Source organism: Saccostrea echinata, unplaced genomic scaffold (assembly GCF_033153115.1).
Source record: "Saccostrea echinata isolate AGI-Se365-2 ecotype Australia unplaced genomic scaffold, CSIRO_AGI_Sech_v1 ptg000035l, whole genome shotgun sequence".
In the NCBI taxonomy this organism is placed as follows: domain Eukaryota; kingdom Metazoa; phylum Mollusca; class Bivalvia; order Ostreida; family Ostreidae; genus Saccostrea; species Saccostrea echinata.
The window spans coordinates 1296782-1320787 of NW_026889784.1; the positions used below are offsets into that span (position 1 = coordinate 1296782).

At 31.8% G+C, this 24006-nt stretch overlaps 1 long non-coding RNA gene across 2 annotated transcripts; it reads left to right on the forward strand.

Moving 5' to 3' along the window:
- Nucleotides 1-21689: 21689 nt before the first annotated feature.
- LOC133199739 (uncharacterized) lies at nt 21690-23622 on the forward strand. 2 transcript variants are annotated; one of them, XR_009722829.1, is made up of 5 exons: nt 21690-21728; nt 22229-22340; nt 22803-22873; nt 23314-23463; nt 23587-23622. It is a non-coding gene; the product is annotated as an uncharacterized LOC133199739 (long non-coding RNA). The 2 variants fall into 2 exon arrangements; XR_009722827.1 differs by lacking the exon at nt 21690-21728 and having other exon boundaries at nt 22149-22340.
- Nucleotides 23623-24006: the final 384 nt, after the last annotated feature.

Genomic DNA, 24006 nt, shown 5'->3' on the forward strand with positions numbered 1-24006 from the left:
AAGACGTTATAATAATATCTTGGTATTTTAATGGTATGGTCATAATTTAGAAAATTCAATTGAGTCGAAAGCACGATGGGTTAAAATAACAATTTACATATTATATTGCGAGAATAGATTTGTTGTCTTTTTATACAGGGAAAACATTTTCCTTAGTATTCCTTTCTATGAATTCGGAATGCTTTTTGTCTTAAAATTTGTAAATGTGTGAAGCAACATAAAGATCTGAGGTTAAATATAATGTTATGTTCATGTCAGAATTGAACGCATATATATCGTTAAATATTTAGTACAAAACCATAAATGTTAAATCATAGAGTTGAAATCAATCTTTCAATAAATATGATTTACAAAGGTAAATTTGAAAGAGACATAATTATTATTTAGTCTTATTTTTGTAGAACGGCTTATTAACAATTACTATTTTGCAATACGTTACAGAGGCAAAGATGTTTAAAAAAGACCATAAGGGGCAGGATTCTTAATCTCTGATACTACATGTATATGTATCTCGTAATGAGAAATAAATATCTCAGAAATCTGTGAACATTTAAATTCTCATGTCACAATTTAGGACCATGTGTCATTTGAAAAAAGGTGATACATGTATGTTACTTATCTATCATATGTTAAATGACTATAGGCCATAATGGGAAGGATGCTTAATCTCTGATACTATATATATCTATTTAAAAGAAATAGATATCATGGAAATCTGTTCACAATCATATTTCTGTGAGTGGCCACATTTTAGGACCATCTATCATTATTTGAAACAACGTGATATACACATACATGTACATGTATATAGAAATGTATTGATCTTTTTTTTTATCATACGTAATCATAACTCATGATCTTTAACGATTTATATCTCAAAAAGGAATAATATTTTGATATACTGTAAGCATTATTGAACAAAAGCTGTTTAGAATGATTCCCTAACAAAATTCAATGTAATTAATTTCCGCAAAAGGGAACAATGAAAACTTTGAAGGGGTAGCCCTTGAATATTTATTTTCTACATATCTCAGAAACGGAAAGGAATCTCTGAATAAATGTTGAACAAAAAGGCGTTTAAAATCATTACTGTTTTCATATCATATAAAGAAAGTGTGGTTGACCATTAAAATCAGATGTTTAAAGGGGCCGAAAACCTGCAATCCTTAGCTCCTTAACTTTCAATATTTTGTTACATATTACTGAAGGAAAAATGTTCCTCTAACCGATAATGATACATGTATTTTGATCATACCTTAGAAAGTTGTGGGCTTTTGGGGGCTAAAATGCTAAATCTGTTTTTCTTTATATCTCAAAATGTAAACTATTTTGGAATGTGAATTGAATAAAAGATGTTCATAATAATGTGATGGGTAAAATGGAATAAAATCGAAGGAAGCACATTCGGTAAATAATTTTTATCAATGTTCGTCATCCCTCTGCTCACTTGTATGAAATCCTTCCTTAGCATTTAAGGATAGATGATACAAACAGAAAATGGATGCCTGAATTTTTATATATATTTTTGACCTATTTTGGTTGTAAATGATTAGAATAATAAATTTCTAAAATATTAAGAAATTGTAAACTTTCTACGATGCTCAAAATTCCACGTACCTGCAACCATTCTTATTAATCTATACAAAGTTTAAATCCAAATATTGTGAAATTTTAAAAGAAAAATTAAAATCTCTGCGGTTAAACTTATTCAATTTACTTATAGAAAGATGGCTTAAGTTTATATTTTCATGATTTTTGATAAAAATTTGTATCATCTGTCCTTAATATGACTATCCAAAAGAAATCTTAATTATAATTGAAGTGCATACACTTTCAAGATATCTCACTGGGAAAAATTTGACATAAATGACCAGTCAAGTTGACATTTTATAAAGGAATGATAGTCATTTATGTCAGCTTTAGTTGTCTCTCTTATAGGAATTCTAATTAACCTTAATGAATATCTTAATACCACAGTCAACATCATACTTCATCTCATCTAAAATTGGACGAAAAACCTACTCGTTGCTCGCAACAAGATCTCAATCTAGTTATTATAAATTATTATTAATATTATCATCATTATTGTTAATTTTCTTCACATGGCCTTCAGGGAAAGGGACTGACTGCAATACGAAATGATAGTTTTAAATACATGTGTAGTTATAGGTTTAGCCATCATACGGGATTAAAGTTTTATAATGGAATATATGAAGGGAAATACCTTCTTCACAACACTGATGTAGTGTTCTATCAACTTAAAAGAGCATATTAAAGTTTAAAAATCTCTTTACCTCCTTTGCTCAGTTTCCATGCATTCAACAGGCTGATGAAGATAAAAATGGTGCAGGGTCTAGTCGTCATCGAGTGTTCTTATTTATGAATAATAAACACTCTGTAGTATCAACTATGAAGAAGATTAAAATGTTAACAATTTTGTTTAAATAATTATATTGTCAGAAATTATAAACTTAAGAAAATTAAAAAACAAAACTACTCAGCTGGATATACATTGCATTACCGAAAATTTTTGAAAATTGGTTGGTTATTTAGTGACATTAAAGCCCCTTTTTTGAACTTAGAAACTTGAAAGATATTTACATTATCCTTTTAACCCTGGCGATCGATCGCTCTGTGATCGGAAGGTATTGTGTTCGAATCACGGCCGCGACTGACTAAAAAAAAAATAGGTAGCAACTGTTCCTTCGCCAAGCGCTCTGTACTTTGATGTGAAAGTTGCGGGCCTTAAAAACTAGGCTCCGTGTTACAATAGCACAATAAAGAACCCTCACTGCTCACTGGTTCTGAGTGCCGAGTATAGGTCTAAATTTGAAGCCCTTCACCGGTATATGGTGACGTCTCTATATGAGTGAAAAATTCTCGAACGGGACGTAAAACAACACAAACAATCAATCAATTAACCTTTGCCTCCAATATATGAAAATAAAAATAAACATTAAATGATTTTTGGCGTGCATGACATGACTTTTTATTACATGTACAGTTAAATATGTAATCCACAAATGCATGCGCCCATTACAATTATATGGCAGCATAAAGTTAGACGAGACAGCAATAGAAATAACATCTGGATCTAAGAAACCTAGAAAAAACAGTACCCCTGGAGACGGCATTCTATGCAAAAAATGCCATCTCCATTACAAGCATAGAAAGTCACAAGGTAACAATCGGCGCTGACACTGACATCCCTTGGGAATAACTCCTGGTCATGACGCTGAAATAATAAATTAAGATTGCAGAAACAACCACTTTTCAAAGTAATATAACTATAAGTATTTAATAAATTTTATGTCTTAAGAGGCTGTTCGTGCTCCTTGATAAATGGTTGATGAAAAAAAGGAAGAATTGATTGCGCGTACTAACCAAATAAAAATCATGGTTGCTTGTGTTCAATAAAATGACAAAAGGGAACATGAGAGGGAAATTACATTTGACTTACTAATAAGAGTAACTGTCCTTTGCCCATGAGAAAAACAATTATACACAAGCAATTACTGCACTTAATAACCCGGTTTATACTTATGAGATAAACCCTATTACAATTACCGAAAACATTTTCTTCTCTAAAAATATTTAAGTAATGACTGTAATAGCTATCCAAGTTATACTGGTATAACCTGGGTTGGGGCAGTTTACTCTTTAGAAACCGCGAAGCGGTTTATAAAAAAGCGTAAACTGTTCCAACCCAGGTTATACCAGTATAACTTGGGTAGCTATTAAAGTCAATCCTTATAATTTAATTTCCCATCATTAAGTGTAAAAAATAAAACAATTTCTCCTTCAGAAATGCGTTTAAATTGTTCGTATTTTAAATGTAACGTCAAGCGGATTGATACGTTTTTGACGAGTCATTATGACGTAGGCAACCCAGGTTATACGCTATATTCTAATTTTTTTTATCCAATCAAATGACACTTTATAACAAAATTAAATTATATACAATGTATGTATATGACCGTCAAGCAAAATCTTTCCTTAAAGCAATATGGCCTGCATTTTTGAGAATTTTATGTTGCTGTTAAAATGTGTTATTATTTTGAATTTGTATTTAATGAAATATGGAGATAGCGAACAGTATTCAAGCAACTTAAACCTTTTTGATCAATAAGACAGAAATAAGGTATCAAATTGTTTTAGAACAAAGGATTCTGTATATGCATATTATTACAATGTATATAGGAAATCAATATTGTACGGGACGACAATAATGTGATTTTGCATCTATCAAAGCTTATAAATAATTCTCCGATCGCAAAAATGAACAACAGAGGTTTATAAACGTTCTTTTTTGTCATTGAAATAGTTAATTACAATTTTGGAACAAAAAATTCTGACATGAAAGTTGCAGCTCATATTGCTTTAAGTAAAAAAAGTCAAATATTTAGGTTTAAAATTGATTCTGATAGACATTCATTGTTCCCTCCTTTCAAATGATATACATGTATAACATGTTATTGTTTATAACTCGTTTTAGCGTCCAAATTTTGAAGAAAAAAACACACACACAACTTGTTATCCTGATGACGCTGCGTTTTAATATAGGAAGACGTCATTTACGGTACTTGTACATAATTGGCGTATTCAAAATTTAGCGCAGTCTCTGGGTATGGAGTTGTTTGCGTAATCATGAATTAGCGCTTTATATATCCGTGCCGTATATGGTATTTATAAATGGTTTCTTAGCGGTATTCATGAATTAACGCATTGTTGTCTGCGCCAAAGGCGCTAAAATATGAAGCCCACTTATTTAAGTACACATACAGTATTTTGTTCTCAAACGTTGACTGTTTTGTTCTTACTGCAAAAGATATATCGGCTCGGACAGGTACATATAAACAACATTCGCGGATGAAAAAAAAAATCATCAAAAATATTTATCGCTATGATATCAGTTCAGGATTTGGATCAATGATCCTTGTTTTCGGCACTTAACTCAGAATGTCGGTAGATGATTTCCTTAAATGGAGGAAGAAAGCAGGTTAATCATTAAGCCCCCCCCCCTCCCCCGACAACTTCACTTGATCTGATGAAAGGTAATCGAACAACATGGATGGTTTATCAATGGCAAGGGACTTGCGAATATAAAGATATTTTTCTTGACCCCTGGGTCAGGGATTCTTTTGTTAATACGGGGCTCTTTCGATTATATAGTGAAAATTCATTAATTCTTTTTAAATCTTCTCTGCTCCTGGGTATTATTTAAACAAACTTAGTGCATGGTTATCATAAGCAAGGATGCCTCTTCCACAATTGTGAAATTCGTGGCTAGGGGTTCTGATGAAAAGGGGGGGGGGTCTATTGATTATATAGTGAAAAAGTCTTATTTTTTGAAAATATTCTTTGCTGCTCCTGATTATAAAACAAAGAAATTAAGTGTATAGCTTTGATGAGCGAGAGTGCTCCTACTAGAATTGTAAGTTTCATGCCCCCTGGGTCAGATGCCCTGGTGTAAAGGTGGGGCTCTATTGATAATATTGTGAAAATGCATTAATTCTATTTTTTGGAGTTAAGCAGATACAAAAAGTGCATAGTTATGATGAGCAAGGGAAATTCCTACATTTTTTAAAAAACTAGTGGCCACAGGGTGAGGGGTTCTGGTGTTTTTCGGGGGAGAGGGGCTTCTATTGATAATATTGTGAAAATGTGTGAATTCTTTGAAAAATCTTCAACTAAATGCAGAGTTATAATGATGAGCGTAACTCTTCCAAAGTAATATTTTCCCGCCTACGATAAAATCAATTAGAAATTATAGATGTACTACCTATTTTACGCGTGAAATGCTCATGAAAGAAATGTGGTTTCGAAGTATCTATTGAACTATTACAGTTGTGTATCAAATGTTGAAAGCATTGAAGGATTTTTATTTGTGATTGAATAAAAATTAGCTGTTGTAAATAAAATGGATTCTAAATTAACAATAGTCCAAGTGCTCGCGATCTTATTTTCCAGTATCATTTATTTGTAGTTTCATCGGTTGACCTAGTGAAATAGCATAGAAAAAATGAAAATTTTTAACATGAAAATTTTTAAATGTTTTAAGGGATATTTAAATAACTTTTTTTAATCACATTTTTTTACGACCTCGTCAATTTGTTATACTTTCATCCCCTTCCTAAACCTCATATTATTAACTACTCTTCAAGTAAGAGTTAATTGAGGGTGAAATAAAATATAGGTATTCAGAGATAACAGAGCTCACCTCAACGAAAGCCCCACGTTTAGCTAATAATGTAGTAGTGTACATCCAAGATGCAACATTAATACAATTTTGATCTGAAGGGGCTTGCAGTAACTTGGGAATGAACAAATCCAAAAACTTTAAACTAGTTACTAGTTGTAAATTGTAATTCAAATCCAGCATCTGAAGCAAGTTAGATGCATCATCCCATGCAAGTTGGTTCACGAAATGTGGCAGACGTTAATCTCGATGTTGAAAGTTAGTTTTGTTATCATTTTATAGCAATGACCTCTAAATAACATTAGACAAGTCTTTTGGATATTCGCGAAAAAATTAGCGTTTTACAGTTTACACAGGAGTACTGTATAAAGAACTATCAGTATATGAGCCGTCTTAGGTCACCTAAAACTCAGGTGACTTATTTCTATCTGTTCCGTCCGTCGTCGTGCGATGTGTGTCGTCTGATAACATTTGAACATTTTCAGCTTCTTCTCTGGAACCACTGAACCAGTCCAACCAATTTTAGCATAGAGCATATATGAGTAAAATGGAACAACGTTTTCTAATGGTCCCTGTCTCGAATGGGGCCTAAGTATTTAGATCCGATGTTACTCATACGGAAAATATGAGGTTCCTTCTGAAAGATTGAGTTTTTTTTAATTCTATCAGAGATTTCAATGAAAAATGTGTTCACATGTAATTTCATAGCATCCAGTATTTCCAGTCCTTTGATTTTAGATTTTTTTGGTAAAAAGTTGAAATTTTTCGAGTAAAAATCCATTGCTTATATTGATTTTTTTTATATTCAACAGAAAAATGTGAACTAGCTTAAAGTTTATAATATGAAATAATCTACATAAGCTGATAACCTTTGTTTTCGTTGATTAGGTTTTCTCTGCAAATATCGTACAAATGAAGTGAAAAGTTTTTTTACATGTCATAACCACCTTTAACCAAGTTCATAATCTGTTAGTCACTTTCTATTTTTATAAGAAGTCTACATGTAAATTTTGGTGATGGTTAAAGGTGGTTATGATATGTGGAGGAGTTGCTTAACACATTCACCCTCTTGAGTTTTCCCATTACCGTAATGCTAATACGGACCTATAGTACATTACTTTGTGACCTTATATCATAACAAATACTACAGCATCATTAACCAATCAACATTTATCATTTAATTGGATTATTAGCCTACTGATTCATGTAGTTTTTGAAGGGAAAAATACTACTTGAAAATTTAAAGTCATTGTTAGCCGCAACACGGCCTTATATAGAATTTTCCTTGGTAAATTTCATGACCCTGTGTCACGGGTTCTGTTGTGTTGGTAGAGCTGTGTTGAATCTGTATTGAAAATGCATTATTTCTTTGAAAATCATCTCTGCTCCTGGGCATATCGGAGGCAAACAGTGGAAAAGTTTTAATAAGCACGGTGATTTTTACCATATTTTGTACATATGGAGCATTTGGTGAAGTGTTCTGGTCTTGGCCAGGACTCTTAATCTGAGAGAAGTTATTCCGCTAAAATTTTTATTGTAAATTACAAAAAGTACTTTTATAGTATTAATGATCAGGTAGATTCCCCCAACTAAACGAGTCTTACCTTGGTTTAAGGCAAAGTTTGGTAGGGATTCTGTAAGTCATAAAATCACTGAAGGGATCATATGAGATGTGTGTCGCGCATGTCCAAATCAGTGTGTTGTTGTCCAAGGTAGTGTGTGGACGTGGTCGCTACTATAAATTTGTGATAAGTAATTGCTACGAGGTTGCAATAGTAAGATTTGAATAAAATATTTTCTTTTTACTTCTTGTGTATTTTACATGATATAAACGACAAAGTTTTTGCTTATTGATATAAGTGGTTACTTCGAATTCCCGTGCAAATATGGCTGACGCAATGGTCAAACAAGGTGAGGTGACTGATAAAGTCGATGGACGTAAAGCAGCGGGTAAGAAATCTATTTGGAATAGTAAGAGATCATCCACAGAGTGTGATATAATTGTTATTGGCGCAGCCCTAACAAATCCCACTACAAGTTCTAGTTTTGAACATTCATCGCCGCCAAAAGTTGGTACCGGTGTGACCAGTATTGGCCAGGCATATATTATGAACACTCTTTGTAGTAATCAACAAGAACAAAAGAATCAGAGAGATGTAAGAACGCTTCGTACATGTACCTCTGTAGATTAGTTGTATAATTATACGGAAGATTATTCCGATGATTACCTTTCCGATGTATAGGAAACTCAAGCTAACAGAATGAAACAGTAGATGATAAGATTGGTAATGAGTTGGCTACAATGGTGAATTCTCTATTTCGAGAGGTGATATCTAATGAAAAAGTTTGGGAATTACTGAAGAACGTTTATTTAATAGACCTGAAAACTGTAATACATTAACAAAAACTAGAATAGACCAACTTATCTGAGATATACTTAGCCCTACTACGAGGTTCTATGACAGTTGCTTACAGCAACATCAGAATGCTGTTAGTAAGGACAGCATGTTGTTTTGTAAAATTATTAGACACTTTAGAATTGAAGAGAACAAAGATGATATTCAGAAATGTATTGATTTTGGTCTAGATTAAGTCGGACTTTTGGCTCAATACAACAAATTAACAAGTGTGAAGCGAAATAAAAATTATCGAAGCGATCTGAGTTTTGAATACCATCATTTATGTTCTTCATTTATACCATACACTGATTTTTCATATGGAGATGATGTGCAGAAAAATGTCGAAGAAATTCAGGACATCAGTAAAGTCGGTAAACGAATTATCCTACCTTATTGAAAAATTATAGGGGTCATTATATGAGAGGTAGAGGTGCGTCTCGAGAAAATACTGTTAATAGAGGTAGAGGAATTGGCTTCATTCCTAGAGGAAAAAGTATCACATTATATCAAAATTATGGTTCTTCAAAAAACTCCACGACAAGCCTCGACAGTCAGGAAAAGAACACATAAATGAATCTGAGATTAGTTTATCTGAATGTCTCACAATATAGAAACAGGTGAATGATTCTGGTGTCAAGAATGCCTTGGTGGTAGATTGAGTGAATTCGTTATATTATTGAATGGCAAAACATTACATCTGTTGCAAAATATAAAAAATTGTGCAATTGAGTTTGGTGAAATGCCTATTCAATCAAAAATACCTTATCAACAAAAAAATTGATACAGTTCACGATAGGTATGTTAATGAAGAAGTAGAAAATTTATTGAGAATATATGATATTAGTAAAGTTGAACATGATTATGGTGTATTTTTTTCAACATTTTTACTGTCCCCCAAAAATATTCTCTTGAACAAAGGGTGATTCTAAATTTGAAAGAATTGAATGAACTTATTACATACCATCATTTTAAAATGTAAACTTTTGAGGCAGCATTAAAATTGATAAAACCTAATTCTCTAATGACATCAGTTGATTTGAGACACGCATATTATTGTGTTAGAATTTTTCTACGGTTTATTTGGAAAGGAAATATACTTGTTTACCAATGGGAATTTCTTGTGCACCACGAATATTTACCAAAATTATGAAACCTGATTTCTCAACATTGCATCAAATGGCTTTTCATGGTACTGAATATATTGATGATTCTCTTGGTTGGTAATTCAATGGAAGAATTTATAGCAAATGTGAAGGAGAGAGCGTCGTTTATGGAGAAATTGGGTTTTATTATTATTACTAATAAACAAGAGGGACATGGGCCACATCGCTCACCTGAGTTAATTGGTTAGGAAAAAGCACAAATCAGTTCAGTGTTGAAAAGTTTACAAAGGGGTTGGGGTGGGGTGGGGGGCTTGAATTTTAAACTACCTGAGGATGCTTCCATATCAGTATAACAAATGACTTTGTTGTTCTTGAGCAGTAGATTGTTTCCTGTATATTCCTTTGTAAAAATTTGATCCCCCATTGTGTTCCCTTCCTATCCACAGGGTCATCATTTGAACAAGTTTGAATATACACTACCTGAGCATGCTTCCATATCAGTTAGACTAAACATGACTTTTCTATTCTTGAGAAGAAGATTTTTCTTATATATTCCTATGTAAAATTTTGATATCCCAATGTGGCCAGACCTTACCCCTGGGGGTCATGATTTGAACAAACTTGAATCTACACTACGTGAGTATACTTCAATATCAGTATGACTAAACATGCATGGCTTTTCTGTTATTGAGAAGATTTTTTCCGGCCTGTATATTCCTATGTAAAACTTTGATCCCCCATTGTTGCCCTACCCTACCCCCGGGGATCATGTCAATTAGACTATCTATGTCAATTAGACTAAACAAGGTTTTTCTGTTCTTCATCAGAAGATTTTATTCCAATATGTTCCTATGTAAAAATTTGATCCCTCCCCCCATTGGGCCCAACCATACCAACGGGGGTCATGATTTGAACAAACTTGAATCTACACTACCTGAGTGTGCTTCCATATAAAATGACTAATAATGGCTTTGCTGTTCTTGAGAAGAAGACTTTTAAAGTCTTTTCCTATATATTCCTATGTAAAACTTTGTTTCTTGGAAATATTATTGATACTACTGATGAAAGAGTGACTTTACCATTATAGAAAAAAAAATAATAAAAGAGAATTGTCAAAAAATTATGGAGCGAGAAATCATATCTGTTAGATATTTAGCAAGTCTAATTATGTCACTTGTGACATCATTTAGTGCAGTTGATTTGGTACCGTTAGATTACAAAGTTTTAAAAAGGGGGGGGGATTAGGGCTTTGAACATGGATAAAGGAAATTTGAAAGTGAATATTAAGTAAATCAGAAAAGAGTTACTTTGGTGGATTTTGAACATTATGTCACAAAAGAGAATCATCAATAGGGGTAATCCTTATATATCTATTACAACAGATGCATCTACCGAAGGTTGTGGAGCAGTCTAAAATGATGTAAATATTGGCGGTAGATGGACAAACGAAGAAAAATTGCATCAAATTACTAGTATTTAGAATTAATGGCAATTTATTTAGCAATAAAGTCTTTTTGCAAATATTTGAAAAAATATCCATTTAAAAATTTGCTCAGATAATACACAGCATATTTAAACAATATGAGAGGAATAAAATCAGAAGAATTGAATGATTTGAATAAACAAATACAGCAGTTTTATTGTGATAGAGATATTTCGGCAGTACATGTACCTGGGAAGGATAATAAAGCATGTATTGAATTAAGAAGGTTCAATGAAAATATTGAATGGATGTTAGATAAGAAAAATTTTGATACGTTACCTGGTAGTACAAAAATTTGGAGAACTAAAGATAGATCTTTTCGCTTCTTGTTTAAATAAGTAGTTAGACATGAATGCATCGTGGAAATCTGATCCAGATGCTGTTTGTACGGATGCATTTAGTATGCTATGATCAAATAAATATAGTTATTTATTTCCACCATTTTCTTTGATCAGTAGGTGTGTTCAGAACATTAGAGAGGATTATGCAGACTGTCTAATAAGTGTTCCTTTATGGCCAACACAGATCTGGTATGCAGGACTTAACAGTGCAAGATCTACATTATCATCATATGGGATTCGGCTTTATTGAGTGCCTATTGGATCGAATCCTCTAGTTGTTCGACTTTTAAAAGGAGTACTTAACTTAAGACCAGGAAAACCAAGATACTGTGAAACTTGGGATGTATCTCAAGTGCTTAACTTTTTGCGAAAATGGTTTCCTGTGAAATTTATTTCACTTAAAGACCTTACTTTGAAGTTAGCTATGCTAATTGCTTTAATAAATGCTACTAGAGCACAGTCTTTGCATCAGAGTAACTATAATGGATATAGGCAATGGCAGTAAATCATATACTTTGTTTTTGAAATCTATTAAAACAAAGCTGGCTAGTTTATTTGTGTGGATAGTTAAAACTGTTTGCTTATCCATCTGATAGAAGGTTATGTGTTGTTTTTGGTGTTGAAAGAATATTTATAACGCACAAAAAATTAAGAGGCTTGTGTACAGTTTTTTATAAGCTATGTAAAACCCCACAAAGCATTAACTAGAAACATTATAAGTAGGTGGATTAAAATAGTGATGTTAAAATTAGGAATTGATACTGCTAATTTGCATCACACAGTGTAAGATCAGCCTTAGTTTCGAGAGCATCTGAAAGTTGTATACCAGAACCTGCAACCTTAAAATTATTACCAGTTAATAATAATTTTAAGGTTGCAGGTATATCAAATGCGCTGACTTGCTAAGGTTTTTTAAAAACCTATTTAGAAAGATGCAGAATTATATCAATAACCTGTATTGAATTATTGATGCATTTTCTATGTTCTGACATTGGTGATAATCGGTATCAGATACAGTGTTGTACAAATACATATGAATTGAATCAATTGATGATGGAAAAGAGTAAATTTGGTGAACAGTCGGCGATGATTTCTTGAGATTTTCTGAATATAAAATAAATGATGGACGTTACAGTATACTTGTTATACTAGTGATTTTTTTTTATATTTCATTTTAGTCAGTGTTCAAGCATCTCTTTGAAGTCTCATATGATCCCAGAAGTGGTATGACGTAACAGAACCCCCCCCCCCCCAACTAAACGAGTCTTTCTTTGGTTAAAGGCGAGTTTGGTAGGAATTCCGTGAGTCATATAACCACTGAAGGGATCAGATGCCCATAATTTGTGCCGGAGGATTGTTTTCCCCTCCCTGATTCTTTTTCATTGGTGGTGACTTTACACTTATGTTACTTTGATTGGATGCTTAAACGCTGATTGGCTTTTAAGTACTGATTTGGACATGCGCAACACGCATCTCATATGATCCTCGAAGTGGTATAACGTAACAGAATTGTAAATAATAGATAAATAAATATGAGATAATAGTAACGCCTTATTAATTGTTCTTGTCGCCCGCGTGGCGCAGTGGTTAGAGCGTCTGCTCTAGAGTCGCGAAGGAGTTGATCCTTACGTCGCGGGTTCGAATCCCACTGTGGGACGTGGAGACCGGTCCTTCGGATGAGACCGTATAAACCGAGGTCCCGTGTCGCAGTAGGTGCTGGCACGAAAAAGATCCCTCACTGCTCAATGGCCGTAAGTGCCGAGTATAGGACAAAATTTGCGGCTGTCCACCGGCAAGTGGTGGTGTCTCCATATAAGTGAAAAATTCTCGAGAGGGACGTTAAACAACATACAAACAAAAAAAAATCAATAGTTCTTCAAAGACCAAGAGAGGCCAGTGTGAGAGGGTATGATATGGGGTTAAAAATAATACAGAAGCACTGATAGTTTGTGAATACTTTGTAGTCTGCATGATGATAGTGATAAATGGAGAACAAATTAGAACTTAATTAAAGGGTTGTTACTGAATACTATACTAATTATTTCGATGGTCCTGATCATCCCATTTCCCTTACTCTTGGGCAACAAATCTTCCTTAATCATTTTATTTTATACTCAGAGTCTATTATACTCTATTGATCCTCTAGATTGCTGTAATATACTCAGGTGACTGTTAAGGCCCTTGGGCCTCTTAGTTTAGTTTTCCCGAGCATTCTGTTCTAAAGTCAATACAAGTAATTTATTTGAAGTTTAAAAAGAAAGAAAAACAATACTATATGCCTGGGAATCAAGCACTTTTTGTATTACTGTAAATGTATAATATTACATTTTAGTAGCTAATATTACGTTTAAAAATATTCTTCGTTTAAAATTATTTTGATAAAGAAAAATAAATTAATAGTGCGTTTCATTTAAAATTTTTGGGGGATTTGTCAGACAACAAAAAAGGAAGTACATAACAATAGTTTAGTTTAGGAACGTCCTCATTGAGTCAGAAGAACCTGAAATGTAAGTTATATTGATAGAAGTAAAGAAAAAGAAATGAAAAAAGAATTTAAAAAAAATTATATCCTTATATCACCTATCCTATGCACAAATACATTTAAATGGTCTTCGTCTGCGCAACGGCATGTTTGATCAATTTTTTATAATAAACGTTTTATGAGCTTAAAAAATAAATGTAGGACGATAATCAATATCTTCCTTAGATATATTAATTTTACTAATATTTCGTGGAATCAAAATTTTAAAAATACACTAACCCTTTCCTCTCTCTCTCCATGAATCATCTATTCGACGAAGTCTTCATTGTTACTGCTTTTTAATATCCGGTAAGGCAGGAAATGATCACAACTGCACCCAGACATACAGTGACTATGTAACTGGAGTCGTGACATGCATGGAGTCTGGACCAGCCTTTAAGTATTCTGTAGTAACTGATACGCAAATTATTATGCTGAAGAAACACACCTTTGAAACCATATTTAAATCAACTGTAAACATGTTGCCTATGAAATAGTGCTGAATACTATAATTAATGAAATAATATAAAAGCATCCTGCTCAAAACCCTCTTTCACTTCTAAATTGATCGCGAATATTATACATTGTTTCGAAAGTTAACTGATTAAATTCCGTAATGATAACAAAAATTTTCGGTAATGCAATATCAATTTTCAGTAATGCATTTAACTGCGACTGATCATGAGCTTACCAAGTTGTTATATGACAATAATTCTACATATAACTGTTTAATTGATCAATGAAATGTTGAAACAGTATTACTTACATATTTTCAGATCATGAGATCAATGTACAGGTCCGAGTGAATGTTTTCTGTCTGTATCAGTTGCCTTTCTGCATTAAAATCTCAACGGGTATACAGGTAAATAATGACAGAAAGGTAAATATTTACCACGCCAAACCTTTTCTTGCGCATTGATGCATAGAAATAATTTTAAAAAAATAACACTTTTACAAAAATTTAAGCTTCCTCCACACCCCGTGAATTGTGAATCGAGAAAAAATCATTTTACGTTTTTGCATAGTTGTGTGCACTGATAACCTGACACCGCCTGTGAGAGAGCATTACAAACGCTTTATAGATGAATGTTAGTATGCAGTTAACTGAGAGCGACACCCTGATCAAAAACAATGAACACAATGTCATGGAAGGATCACAACGTTTTCTGAAAGAAAAAGGTATCGATTTTTTCAATAAACAGATGTGTAACACTAGCAGTTCTACTAGAAATTGTTTTCATAGCATAAATAATTCACTCACCTTCTATAAATGTACCATTCGCATAGAAGACATAAGATTATAAACATTAAACAATTAAATTTATTAAGTGTATTATTAACAAACAAGTTATTTAAACGATGACATTCACACCAATTCATACCAAACTAATAATAATTAATAAGTTTAATTGAAATATATAATTAAAATCATATCGTAAAACAGACTGAAAACAACCCCAAAAATCTAACGTATCTATTCCCAGTTATATTCAATATCAACAACATCAAGTCGTAGTTATTTATAACTTTGACTTGGAAAACTTAGCACCAAGCTTTACTGTATTTAACAGGTTAGCTTGTTAAACTCCTAAAATACTTTACTAATGAAGGACACAAGCCGTGGTTATTTATAACTTTGACTTGTTAAACCTAACAACAAACATTACTGTATTTAACAGATTTAGCTTGTAAACACTAAGGGCAAAGAAAGATAACTCTAATAATCTTACGTAAGTTTATCGTGAAGCAACGTTTAAAAATTCCCAAGCACTCTATTTTGTTTGTTTGTTTGAATGTTGTTTAACGTTCCTCTCGAGAATTTTTCACTCATATGGAGACGCCACCACTTGCCGTTGGAGGGCTACAAATTTTGACCTATACTCGGCACTCAAGGCCATTGAGCAGTGGGGGATCTTTTTCGTGCCAGCACCTACTGCGACACGGGACCTAAGTTTCTACGGTCTCATCCGAAGGACCGGTCTCCACGCCCCGCAGTGGGATTCGAACCGGCGACGTAAGGATCAACTCCTTACTCCGCGACTCTAGAGCGAACGCTCTAACCACTGCGTCACGCAGGCGACCCAAGCACTCTATTAAAATTTCTATTAAAAATAATTGAAGAAAAATTAAGGTATCTAGAATAATTAAATTATTGTATGAAAAATAAATTGAATAATTGACTTTCCTTGAACATCTTGAATTAATCAACTTTAGTCATCATATAAAAGAGAAAGATAGCAAACGTATAACTTTAGTTACGTAGTTTGCATAAAAAAAAACAAAAATGAAATAAAATGGAGTAAAATTGCAAAAATAAAATAATCCTAGATAAAAAAAATTAATGAAGACGACTATTCAGTCATAGACTGTTGAGTCTTTAAAACAACCGATAGCGGACAATAGTATTTTACTATTTAATGTCCTACACGGTTAAATCCTATCCTAACTAAATAAATTTGAAATAAAATAAATTCCTAAATAAAAATAAATAAAAAAAAAATAGATAGAGAAAAATAAAAGTTAAGATAAAATCCTACAAAAAATCTAAGAGTTCCGTAAAACGGACCTACCAAATCAAAAGAAAGCAGAAGAGTGACTAAAAATTCTCAGCGTCTAACTTTTATATGACTCTATGACAGAAAATAACAGAAAATGCTGGAAAATGACGGATATTAACGGACTTATTAATTATGAAATTTCATTGGATTATCAATTAATGATCAATTATATCGAACAATCTGATTGGTCAATAGTAAAACGTCACGATCTTTCACGTGAACAAGGGTCACCAAATGTTCTATATATACAAGTATGAAATAATTAATTCTTACATATTTATCAATTGAATAAAAATATATTTCACAAGATATATTTAAAACAAAGCAAATTAAACTTAAAACAATATTCAGTTAATCTCAAAATACAGTCATGAATTCATAAGATACCGCCATTCAAACTCGATATATTTATCGATTATACATGTACTACAAATGAAAGGATAAAGAGCTAAATCCACGAAGGGACTAAATCGGCCTACTTTTTCAGGAAAATTAAACTGAGGGGAAGAAGAAAATTAACAATAGAAACATTATCCTTGAGTATCAAACTTAAATAGTTTATGCCAATTTTTTTTATTTGATGACGTCATATTTGTACAGAAAACGTCTAAACACGTGCACTTTGCTAGTTTTTATCAAAATAAAGCATTTTTTCGTCTTTGTTTCAATTTTTTGCTGTGGCCACACCCTTCGAACAAAATAAAATTTATACCATTGAAAAGAGGATTAAAATATGATGGTAACTTCAAACGTATTCATTTTTAATGGACCTTTTCATTTTAATTTTATGTTTTCGTTCTTAAAGAGTACTTGTGTATTTTCTGAAAAAAGTCTATTTTTTGTTTGTATGCCGTATGACCATAAAATAACACATTTAAGAATGATAAAATCTTTATCCATGTCTACTATAGTATATATTTTACTACATTAATTCAGTTTTACTCAAATATGATGGATTAACACTTGTGTTTGTTTTCAGCTTAACGTGTCTCTTATTATCATTTAAAACGTGTTACATGTATCAACGATTATACCAGACAAACGTTGTATATAACAAATATTTGGCATTTCTTTAGAGTACAAATAGCTTTAATTAAAAAATAAACCAAAAGTTTTCAGAACTTCTTGAAAAATTCATAGTTTAAATTTTCCCAAAATTTTAAAGAAGAGCCTACATGTATATTGGTTATTTTTATTCCATTAACGTACAAATGTTACTTTCTTATACAAAATATCAACGTCACAACGTTAAAGTATGTAACGTCAACGTTATGACGTGATACTATTAATAAGGAAAACAATACAAAATTTAAACGACTGTAAAAAGAAAACCAGAAGAGATATTGTTAAAAAATAAATTGTTTTACAACATAGAGTTTTATGTGAGAAAGTTTCATTTAATTTGATGACTGGGCCGATTTAGCCCCTTCGTGGATTTAGCTCTTTATCAATTACTTTTACAAGTTTCTAAACCGAAAGTACATCGTAATGAAGAGCGAAACTGTCAAACAATGTGACAACAGAAGTTTAAACTATTTTACAGGTATCATATCAACTAAATAGCACTAAACAAGCAACAATCACATATATACTGTTACACACAGTTATAGTCTTACAATGTATACTTAAGTGATGATTTACAAATGGCATACTTTATTAAACTTCTACCAAACTCTAAGTTCGAATTATCTCAGTCATGTTTATGTTATAAATCAAAATATATCAATCTACTCTTGTTTCACAAGTATATACATTTACAAATAATTGACTTAGGTACAACTCTGCGAATAGCACATTCATATAAAAACAGAATAAATCTTTGTGAAAAAACAAACTTCATCAACCCGCTCCAAATCACCATAATGCAAGATAACATATTACAGACATTGACCCTATTTGATAGAAAAATCAACCCGCTCCAAGCTCACACAAATATAGTAAAATATTACAGTCATTGACTCAAAATGATTAAACACTGTTGTGGATAAAATGAAAAGTTACACCATGTAACCTAACATTACTATTATTACATCATTTAAAAAAAAGGGGGGGGGGTCACATTCACTACAAGATGTTTGAGTTTTGTAGCGTAATAATCTGTAAATAACAGGTATATCTATGAGAAAACGTTTTAGTATGTTTATACTTTAAGTCTAATCTATCCATTGTGATATCGTCAACAAAGTCTGTTGTGAAAGTTATTATACTCTGATTTGTGCATTCCAGTTATACCCATCTCATTGTGTATTAATGAATATTGATATATAGTGTGCATTTCTATTTCTTCTCATTAATATTTGTCCAGTTCTGTCGTCAATAATGAGAAACTTGAGTATGATCACGTATGTGGAGATTTACCTTATTTTTGAGTCCTGGGTACATGTAACAGGAAAGATAACTCGAAAAAGGAACTTTCATACCAAGGCTTTTGAAAATAATTTTTCTACGTCGATAAATTTTATTTTGATTCCAGTTCTTGGTGTAATTTAATTCATTTATAGCTCTCCTATGCTATCAGGAATCTTCCCTAATTTTTTGTCCCTGTATTTTAGAGAAAATGAGTTATAATAATGAGATTTAATATTTATTTTAATTGATTTTTTTCATTTAAAAATATGTTAACGGATAAAATTAAGTTTTGTGGTTATTTTGTAAGCTTAAATAAAATAAAATTTGTTGTGCTTCTTATCAAAAAGAAGAAAAAAACTCGATGGGAAAATTTTTTAAAATTTATTTTTTATATTTAAAATAAAAAACCCAGTATTACTCATATATTACATGTACAGGTATGTTTTAATTCATGACCAGTTTTTAAAGGTTGATATGCTTGTTAAAAGTAATTCTCAGTGATATGAGAACATAAGCTGCGAATATGTTGAAAAACTGGAATATCCTCTTTCAATACGAATGTGGTAAAATAAGTAATGCAACATACGGTGTATCATAATAAATGTAGAAGTTAATTTTATCTTTTCACACAAGAAAAGTTCTATTTAAGGTCTCCTAATCACTGAAAATCGCATGTATTTTCCTATTGTCGATGCAGAGAGATCCTGTTTTAAAATTAGCATGATCACGTCCTTGAGCTTACACTAATAGTAGTATGTCTACGAGAAAACCATGCAAAAAGTGGTGGGAGCAAGGTTCTCTGATCAACTTCATATTTTGTATGTAAATTCTTTTAGAATATGAAATATTTTGCCACAATTTTTTTTTTAGTGTGGTCTCACTGAGTGAGGTTATGCAACACTGTTACTAAAAATAGAATTGTTGCCCTTACACAGGATGAACTTGGCAATATTTTAGGATAATATATTTCATATTCAGCATTTAATTTAATAATAATATAAAATATCCATATATGGTTAAAAGTAATAAGGTACACCTGTTTCAGTAATTTTTTCATAATCACAAACTGTGCCTCCGTTTAAGTGGTCACACTTAAGTGGTCAAACATGCGCTTCCCATCGTCATCATTTTCATTTCGCATCATTTTAGAAACAGTGTAGGGATTCAACTTTTTACCACTGTTTTCTCCTGCTTGAAGGATATTTTAAAGGTAGTCTTTCACTTTCGGTGAGAATCGTGTTATCTTCTTTCGTTTCTTCAAAGCAAAACCGAGACGTTCATAGGCTGCTGAATCCTTATCTATCAAAGTGGTTTGTTCACTTAGATGAGGTTCCAGAGTCCTTAATGAAGTACACTTCTCTGTCCATAGCCGTTTAGCTGTGTCTAGTGTTGTATCAGACTCCTCCATATCATGCACGTGTTTTCCGACTGCAATATGCTCAAGAAGTTGATCCTCCTTCCGAAACTGTTTTATGCAATCAGGATTCAAACATGGATGGAGATTAATAGATTCTTTCTTTGATCTCGCTTTTTTTTCAGCAGGGAAAACAGCAGGAGACATGACCTGAATTGAAAAATATGTAAATAGTATATAGTATATATCTGAATTAAGATGAATTGCAACAATATTAGGAATGGAATTTTCACAAGGCACCAATTTCACAATTCTTTATTAAACCGGGACCTAACAATTTTGCAACAAAAATTCTTGCAATTACAATTTCAGCAAAGATATACTACACAGGTAAAATTGCAACGTATGTTCAACATATGTTTCGAGTAACATGTGTTGAACATACGTTGAACATATGTTGACCATATGAATTTTTGACAGTATGTTGAACATATGTTTAAAAAATATGTTGAATATATGTTTGAAATATATGTTGAACATATAGCAGACTCAGAACATATGTTGAACATATTTTTGTGGTAACTATATGTTTAACATAGGTTGAACATATTTTAAACATATGGTTGTTTCAAACATATGTTCAACATATGTTTTAGTTTCACATAAAATTCATACTGAACATCATATAATAACCAATCGCCTTTTCACATTTATTTCATTTAATATTAAATTAATGTTATCGTTATTTGAATTAATTTTATTTAAATTTAACGACATAAAAAATATGTTAATTAATTTAATGTTAATCAGTGAACCGGCAATAATTTAATATAAAGCATAATATGAAAAACTCGAGTTAAGTGTTATATTTTAACATGTCAGGGGCGGATCCAGCAAATTTTGAAGGGGGGGGGGGGGGTTCCAGGTCGGTGCCCCCAACACACATGCATAGAATCGCACCATAGGCACTTCAAGCCCGTACCAACCTCCGGACCCCCCCCCCTTCTGGATCCGCCAATGCAAATAGACTGCATGTTAAAAAACTAATTTCAATAACAAGTATCAAGATCAATTTGAATACATTTATTCAAAAGAATGGTCATTTCTTGTAGAAGCTTACATAAAAAGGGGGAGGGGTTAACTACTCTGTTACCCTGCACCCCCTCCCCCACACGTTTCTCCAAATTCAGCCCCTCTTTTCTTCAAATTCAAAATTGTCTTCTTGAACATGGTATTCCCCAAATCAAGTCTATCAAAAATAAATAAATTTGTATTTCCCCTGTTTTGTTTGGATTTATTTTATGAAATTAAAATCATTCCACATTTAATTTCCGGACCGGTTTTGGTTTTTATCGGATGAAAGTGTACTACGTCATTTTTGACGTCACTGCTGCAGCAGAAGTGTTGGGTGTTAGAAACAAGTAAGTGCTTTCAGGGACCTATATACAAAGTCCCTGATGCTATCAGTTATGTTTTTTTTTTTTTTTTTTTTTTTTTTTTTTTTTTTTTTTTTTTTTTTTTAGAATTTAATTAGTTTATTGTGTTTTAAGAGAATTTATTTACGGTTATAGATTCATACGAACTCCTAGTACTCTCGTGACTTGCATAACATCTAACTGTAGTTGTAATTAATGCAGTTCGTAAAAAAGACACACCTAGTGATCTTTTCTAGGCCTACATGCTACATTATTTTGGATTTGTTTTCGACGAATGTAAAAACTATTTTGCATTGCTAATTTTTTCAGATTTGTTTTCCTTTTGTCGACAGTTACGTTTGCATATATATTTATGTACGATCTTGATGAAAGTGAAAGAAGAAATCTTGCATTGCAGTTTGTGTGTAGCCTATGTTAGATGGTTATCCACTCGGCTCTTTTATCAAATTTTTAATGGAAAATGTTTGTTTTTATTATGTATTAAGCAACTGGAGTTCAGTGTCAGAGTGCCGTTTTTATTGAAAGAACCCAAAGCTGTTAAGACTGACGATTCAACCCAATGCTGATTTGACTGAAGATTGCACGATCACAATACAGGTGAAAATAAATACATATAATAATCACAGTAATTACAGGGTGCATATAAGTAATGACTATTTAATAACAAAATAGTTTTTGAGAAATTTCTTTTTGCTTCTTAATTCTACACTGTTTTGCATTACCAAAAAATTATACTGTCTTTTTTTTGGCTAAAATATTGAAGATATGAATATGGATAGAACTTGCTGGCTTTTAAACTATAGAATATCTGAAAGATGATCAATTTCAGCCTAATCTGGCATTCAAGATAATAGTGTTCATGTAAATGTATTTAAAAGTTCATCAGCTAATTTATTACTTATTTATATTATTACTTATTTATGTATTAATTGACATAGAATTTTTCTTAACACTAGAGAAACTAGAGACTTGTACTCACTCTCTTACAAAGTTTCTTTTAAGTTTTGATTGGAATTTGATTAGAAAATATTTACTGTATTTATTTTATAATTTTTATAGGTTCAATATACAGTCTGTCTGCTATGAATAACATGGAAGAACACCACGACCCTACGCTTGCTTCAGAATAGGTAAGTACACCCTGTATTACAAGCTTTGTTATTTTCTTCCAAACAAAGTTTTTGGATATACTGGAAACAAAATGTATATTCCTCTGCCTGTATTTTTATTATATTCAAACATACATTTGTATCTGATTATCCATTTAATATTAATATATTATATTATTTCAATATTCCAAATTCATTTGTATACATTTAGAGAAACTAATTGTATTTTTTATGATTTTATAATTAAGCATATCTTCCAAGAGTGAAATTGTCTTGGACATAACATTATATGGTGTTACAAAACACCATATAATGTTTTATGAAATTAGTTTTAACTCATATCATAACTGATAACTGTTTAGGAGAATGGGGTATGCATTTGTTTGCACATGCATATGACAAATATCTTCAGTGTATGAACTTAAATTACATGTAGACTTTAATTTGTACACGTATTTTAGAAAACCTGTATTAATCAACAGAACCTTAAAATTGGAGACTCCACTGAAGTGCCACCCAGTACCTTAACATGTGACAATTTCAAATCCTATGATGAGGTTCCAAGGGGTTATAAAATGAAAGAAAACAAAGAAAAGGCCAAGAAAAAATTTGTAAGTGCTCAAAGTAATTACTCTATGTGCTAACTAATACTGGTATATATTTATTAATTATACATGTAATTGACATGAAATTTGGATGTCTTAATTTTTATTATTTTTTCTTTATCATTTCAGAAGCAATGCAGTCACTGTCAGGGAAATAAAGCCAGAATTATGTAAAAATTTGAAAAAATAAACTCAAGATTAATGCTTGAGATTGTGTTCTTTGATTTCTTATTATTAAGTGATTAAAGGACAAGATTACTATTTAGTTAAGTTTGCAATCCAAAGAAATACAAAATAATTAAATAATAAATGTAAGTAAGAAATAAAATTAACATATGTTTAACATATGAAAAACATATGAACATAAACATATGTTAACCATATGTTCATACAAAACATATAAGCAACATATGTTAAACATATGATCAACATATGTTCATAAACATATGTAAAACATATGTTGCTCGTTTATGTTTCAGAACATATGTTCAACGTATGTTCAACATATGTTAAACATACGTTGCAATTTTTCCTGTGTAACATTTGAAA